Source organism: Sander vitreus, unplaced genomic scaffold (genome assembly GCF_031162955.1).
Source record: "Sander vitreus isolate 19-12246 unplaced genomic scaffold, sanVit1 ctg873_0, whole genome shotgun sequence".
NCBI lineage: Eukaryota > Metazoa > Chordata > Actinopteri > Perciformes > Percidae > Sander > Sander vitreus.
In genome coordinates, this window is record NW_027595953.1 from 1 (window position 1) to 7,258 (window position 7,258).

The 7,258-nt window shown below is 41.2% G+C and overlaps 1 pseudogene; it reads left to right on the top strand.

The window, feature by feature from the left end:
- Positions 1 to 7: 7 nt before the first annotated feature.
- On the top strand, positions 8 to 127 carry LOC144515062 (5S ribosomal RNA; annotated as a pseudogene).
- Positions 128 to 7,258: the final 7,131 nt, after the last annotated feature.

A 7,258-nucleotide genomic window follows, 5' to 3' on the forward strand; every position in this document is an offset into this window, starting at 1 on the left:
GGTACTCGCTTGCAGCCATACCACCCCTGAACGCCCGATCTCGTCCGATCTCGGAAGCTAAGCAGGGTCGGGCCGAGGTCAGTATTCGGATGAGGAGACCGCCTGGGAATACCCGGTGCTGTAAGCTCTTTCTTTCCGATCAGCAGAGGGCGCTAATGTGGTCAAATGAAGCAAAGCAAAAACACTGTCTTCATTTTCTGAGCTCACTAGATGCCACTTTCTGTTCAACAAAGTTTGAAAAAACACATGAATGCCATTCGCTTTAACCCTTTTCTTTCGAACAGAGATATGCCATCTATTGAGCTTAGAAAATAAAGACAGTGGTTTTGTAGCTTCATTTCTCGTCGCCGAAAGGCGCTACTCTCTTTGCTGGAGACAGAGCTGACAAGGAAACTGTACGGAGGATGCAACTGGAAGCAACATCTTTTAATTAAAACTAAAATAAACAACCTCACAGTGTTCAGCAATTCAAGTAGGAGTTCATGCACTTGACCATGAATTGAATATTCTTGTTCTTCAAGATTATGCCAATCTGGATAGTTTGAAATCAGAGATATCTACATTTTGGATCATGCAAATTTGCGGAAGGCGACAAGTCACTCAAGTCTGAGTAAAGGTAAAGTTCCAAAGAATTGAGAAATAATTACAGTAATGAAAAAAATAAACATGGAAATACATACATGTAAGAATACATATAGCAACAGGCTAAATGAATGAATAAATATGGAACAAAACAAATGAAAGAATGCTAAAAATACAGCAGTGTTGAGTACAGTACCCGAAAAAAAGAGCAAAGCAATTCAACTTGTTGGTTGAAGATGAATGTAGTTGAACTACCGAGAGCTACTGCAAAATGTATAGGTGCACTAGTGTGATTACATGCGTTGGTACTCCTCAACCCCAAACTGCGTCTTCAACAGTTTTGAGAACCTCTGAGGGTTCATCGTCTTTAAATAGCTTGTTTTCACTTGCGTACACTAAAGCTTGACGGCCATACCACCCTGAACCGCGCCGATCTCGTCCGATCTCGGAAGCTAAGCAGGGTTCGGGCCGGGTCAAATGCTACTGGATGGGGAGACCGCCTGGGAATACCGGTGCTGTAGCTTTCTTTTCCGTCAGCAGAAGAGCGCTAGTAATGGTCAAATGAAGCAAAGCAAAACACTGTCTTCATTTTCTGAGCTCACTGGATGCCACTTTCTGTTCAGCAAAGGGTTGAAAAACACTGAATTGCCATTCCTTTAGCCCCTTTCTTTGAGACAGAGATTGCCATCTATTGAGCAGAAAAGTAAAGACAGTGAGTTTGCTGACTGCACTCTCCATCAGCCGAAAGCGCTGCTCGCCTTTGCTGGAGACAGAGCTGACAAAGAAAGCTGTACGGAGGATGCAACTTTTTTTGGAAACAACATCTTTAATTAAAACTAAAATAAACAACCTCAGTGTTCAACAATTCAAGTAGGGAGTTCATGCACTTTGACCGTAATTCGAATATTCTTGTTCTTCAAGATTGTGCGATCTGGATAGTTTGAAATCAGAGATATCTACATTTTTGGATCATGCAAATTCTGCGAAGACGACAAGTCACTCAAGTCTGAAGTAAGGTAAAGTTCAAAAAATTGAGAAATAATTACAGTAATGAAAAAATAAACATGGGAAACCATACATGTAAGAATACATATAGCTACAGAGTAAATGGGATAAATATGGAACAAAACAAATGAAAGAATGCTTAAAAATACAGCAGTGTTAATTACAGTGACGAAAAAAAGAGAGCAAAAAAAGCAATTCAACTTGTTGGTTCGAAGATGAGTGTAGTTGAACTACTCGAGAAGCTACTACCAAAAATGTATGGGTGCACTACTAGTGTGATTACATGTAGTTGAGTACTCCTCAACCCCAAACTCGTCTTCAACAGTTTTGAGAACCTCTGGGGGTTCATCGTCTTTAAATAGCTTGTTTTCACTTAGTACACTCGCTTGCGAGCCATACCACCCTGAACACGCCCGATCTCGTCGATCTCGGAAGCTCATCGTCGGGCGAGATCATGCGGATGGGAGACCGCCTGGGAATACCCAGGTCGCTGTAAGCGCTGTCTTTTCCGTCAGCAGAGGCGCTAGTAATGGTCAAATAAAAGCAAAGCAAAACACTGTCTTCATCTCTAGGCTCGCTAGATGCCACTTTCTGTTCAGCAAAGGGTTGAAAAACACACTGAATTGCCATTCTCTAACCGCACCTATTTGAACAGAGATTGATTAGTCGAGCTTAAAAAATAAAGACAGTGGTTTGCAAAGCTGTCTTTTCACCATGCTGAAAGGCGCTACTCTCCTTTGCTGGAGACAGAGCTGACAAGAAACTGTACGGAGGATGCAACTTTTTTTGGAAGCAACATCTTTAGTTAAAACTAAAATAAACAACCTCACAGTGTTCAACAATTCAAGTAGGGGTTCATGCGCTTTGACCATGAATTCTTTGTTCTTGTTAGACTTCAAGATTGTTTATGAATCTGGATAGTTTTGAAATCAAAGATATCTACATTTTGGATCATGCAAATTTACGGGAAAGGCGACAAGTCACTCAGAGTCTGAGTAGTAAAGTTCAGAAAGAATTGAGAAAATAGTACAGTAATGAAAAAGATAAACATGAAATACATACATGTAAGAATACATATGCAACAGGCTAAATGAATGAATAAATATGGAACAAAACAAATGAGAAAGAATGCTTAAAAGATACTAGCAGTATTGAGTACAGTACCTGAAAAAAGAGACAAAAAAGCAATTCAGCTTGTTGGTTCGAAGATGAAATGTAGTTTGAGTACTAGAAACTACGCAAAATGTATGGGTGCACTACTAGTGTGATTACATGTGGTTGAGTCTCCCTCACCCCCAAACTGCAGTCTTCAGCGGTTTTGAGAACACTCATGGGTTCTATCGTCTTTTACAGTAGCTTGTTTTCACTTGGTACACTCATCACGGCAATACCACCCTGAACACGCCCGGTCTCGTCCGAGTCTCGGAAGCTAAGCAGAGTCGGGCTGGGATCATTACTGGATGGGAGACTGCCTAGGAATACCGGTGCTAACAGCTGCTTTTTCCGTCAGCAGAGGCGCTAAGTAATGGTCAAATAGAAGCAAAGCAAAAACTACTGTCTTCGTTTTCTGAGCTCTCTAGATGCCACTTTCTGTTCAACAAAGGGTTGAAAAACACGCTGAATTGCCATTCCTTTAACCCTTTCTTTGGCTGGGACTCGACCATCTGGGAGCATGAAATAAAGACTAGTGGTTTCATAAGCTCATTCTGCCATCGCCGGAAAGCTACTCACTCCTTTGCTGGAGACAGAGCTGACTAGAAACTGTACGGAGGATGCAGCTTTTTTGGAAGCAACATCTTTAATTAAAAACTAAAATAAACAACCTCCCAGGTAGTTTCCAGCAATTCAAGTAGGGTTCATGCACCTTTGACCATGAGATTCTTTGTTCTTAATTCTTCCAGATTGTACGATCTGGATAGTTTGAAATCAAGATATCTATCATTTGGATCATGCAGAATTTGCGGAAGACGACAAAGTCACTCAAGTCTGAGTAAAGGTAAAGTTCAAAAGAATTGAAATAATTACAGTAATGAAAAAATAAACATGGAAATACATACATGTAAGGACACATATAGCTAACAGGCTAATGAATGAGATAAATATGGAACAAAACTAAATGAAAGAATGGCTAAAAATACAGCAGTGTTAATTACAGTACCGAAAAAAGAGAGACAAAAAAAAGCAATTCAACTTGTTGGTTCGAAGATGAATGTAGTTGAACTACCAGAGAGCTACTGCAGAAAGATGTATGGGTGCTACTAGTGTGTGATTGCATGTAGTTGAGTATCTCCTCAACCTCAAACTGCATCTTCAACAGTTTGAGAGCCTCTGGGGTTCATCGATCTTTAACAGCTTGTTTCACTTGGTGCACCAAGCTTGGCCATACCTCGCCTGGTCACGCCGATCTGCGTCCGATCTCGGAAGGCTTAGCAGGGACGAGGCCGGAGTCAATGCACTGGATCAGGAGACCAGCCTGGGACCACCCGGTGCTGTCAGCTTTTCTTTTCCATCAGCCTGAGAGGGCGCTAGTAATGGTCAAATGAAAAGCTCAGCTACATCACTAATCACCTGTTTCTGAGCTCACTAGATCTGCTCACTAGTATCTGTTCAGCAAAGGGTTGAAAAACTCACTGAGATTGCCATTCCTTTAGCCCTTATGCTGACAGAGATTGCCATCCCAGTGAGCTTAGAAAATAAAGTGCAGTGGTTTACAGCTCATTTCACCATCGCCAGGCGCTATCTCCTCCTTTGCTGGAGATAGAGCTGACAAGAAACTGCGGAGGATGCAACTTTTTTTGGAAAGCAACATCGCTAATTAAAACTAAAGCAAACAACCTACAGTATTTCAGCAATTCGAGCAGAGTTCATGCACTTTGTGCCAGTGGCTGGTATTCTTGTTCTTCAAGACCATGCATCTGGATCGGTTTGAAATCAGAAATATCTACATTTTGGATCATGCATTTGCCTGGGAAGCACAAGTCACTCAGGATCTGAGTAAGGTAAAGTTCAAAGAATTGAGAAATAAGTACGGTAATGAAAAAATAAACATGGAAATGCACATACATGTAAAGATCACATATAACAACAAGCTAAATGAATGAATAAATATGGAACAAATAAATGAAGAATCTTAAAAAGTACAGCAGTGTTAGTAGTACCGAGAAAAGAGGCAAAAAAAGCAATTCAGCCTGTTGGTTCGAAGATGAATGGATTGAACTGCAGAGACTGCTACAAAATGTATAGGTGCACTACTAGTGTGATTACATGTAGTTGAGTACTCCTCAGCCCCCAAACTGCGTCTTCAACAGTTTGAGAACCTCTGGGGTTCATCGTCTTTAAATAGCTTGTTTTCACTTGCACGCACTAGACTACTGGCCATACCACCCTGAACACGCCCGATCTCGTCCGATCGAAGCTAAAGCAGGGTCGGGCGAGTCAGTACTGGATGGGAGACCGCCTGGGAATACCCGGTGCTGTAGCTTTCTTTTCCGTCAGCAGGGAGCGCTAGTAATGGTCAAATGAAGCAAAAGCAAAGAAACACTGTCTTCATTTTCTGAGCTCACTAGATGCCACTTTCTGTTCAACAAGGGTTGAAAACACACTGAGTGCCATTCGCTTTAACCCACTTTTCTTTGAACAGAGATGACTGTGAGCTTTGAAAATAAAGACAGTGGTTTGCGAAAGCTTCATTTCACCATCGCCAGAGGCGCTACTCCTCCTTTGCTGGAGACAGAGCTGACAAAGAAACTGTGCGGAGGATACAACTTTTTTGGAAGCAACATCTTTAGGTGAAACTAAAATAAACAACCTCACAGTGTTCAACAATTCAAGTAAGGAGTTCATGCACTTTGACTCATGAATTCTTTGTTCTTGTTCTTCAAGATTGTGCCGATCTGGATGGTTTTGAAATCAAAGATATCTACATTTTTGGATCATCAGAATTTGCGAGGAAGGCGACAAGTCACTCAGAGTCTGAGTAAGGTAAAGTTCAAAGAATTGAGAAATAATTACAGTAATGAAAAAATAAACATGGAAATACATACATGTAAGAATACATATAGCAACAGGCTAAATGAATGAATAAATATGGAACAAAACAAATGAAAGAATGCTTAAAAAATACAGCAGTGTTAATTACAGTACCGAAAAAAGAGAGCAAAAAAGCAATTCAACTTGTTGGTTCGAAGATGAATGTAGTTGAACTACCAGAAGCTACTGCAAAATGTATGGGTGCACTACTAGTGTGATTACATGTAGTTGAGTACTCCTCAACCCCAAACTACGTCTTCAGCAGTTTTGAGAGCCTCTGGGGTTCATCGTCTTTAAATAGCTTGTTTTCACTTGGTACACTCGCTTGCGGCCATACCACCCTGAACAACGCCCGATCTCGTCCAGTCTCGGAAGCTAAGCAGGTCGGGCGGGTCAGTCTGGATGGGGAGACCGCCTGGGAATACCCGGTGCTGTAAGCTTTTCTTTCGTCAGCAGAGGCGCTAGTAATGGTCAAATGAAGCAAAGCAAAACACTGTCTTCATTTTCTGAGCTCACTAGATGCCACTTTCTGTTCAACAAAGGGTTGAAAAACACACTGAATTGCCATTCCTTTAACCCTTTTCTTTGAACAGAGTGCATCTGAGTGAGCTTAGAAAATAAAGACAGTGGTTTGCAAAAAGCTTCATTTCACCATCGCCAGAGGCGCTACTCCTCCTTTGCTGGAGACAGAGCTGACAAAGGAAACTGTACTGGAGGATGCAACTTTTTTTTGGAAGCAACATCTTTAATTAAAACTAAAATAAACAACCTCACAGTGTTCAGCAATTCAAGTAGGAGTTCATGCACTGACCATGAATTCTTTGTTCTTGTTCTTCAAGATTGTGCCGATCTGGATAGTTTTGAAATCAAAGATATCTACATTTTGGATCATGCAGAATTTACGGGAAGACGACAAGTCACTCAGAAGTCTGAAGTAAAGGTAAGTTCAAAAGAATTGAGAAATAATTACAGTAATGAAAAAAATAAACATGGAAATACATACATGTAAGAATACATATAGCAACAGGCTAAATGAATGAATAAATATGGAACAAAACAAATGAAAAGAATGCTTAAAAAAGTACAGCAGTGTTAGTACAGTACCGAAAAAAAGAGCAAAAAAGCAATTCAACTTGTTGGTTCGAAGATGAATGTAGTTGAACTACCGAAAGCTACTACAAAATGTATAGAGTGCACTACTAGTGTGATTACATGTAGTTGAGTAGCTCCTCAACCCCAAAACTGTCTGTCAACAGTTTTGAGAACCTCTGGGTTCATCGCATCTTTCAATAACTTGTTTTCACTTGGTACACTCACTTGCGGCCCATACCACCCTGAACAGCTGCTGTCTGATCTCGGAAGCTAAGCAGGGTCGGGCCAGATCGAGCTGGATGGGAGACCGCCTGGGAATACCCGGTGCTGTAAGCTTTTTCTTTCTAGAGTCGGCGAGGCGCTAGCTAATGGTCAAATGAAGCAAAGCAAACACACTGTCTCATTTCTGAGCTCACCTAGATGCCACTTTCTGTTCAACAAAGAGGTTGAAAAACACACTGAATTGCCACTCCTTCCTTTCTTTGAACAGGGTGCCATCTATTGAGCTTAAGTAAAGACAGTGGTTTGCAAAAGCTCATTTCGCATCGCC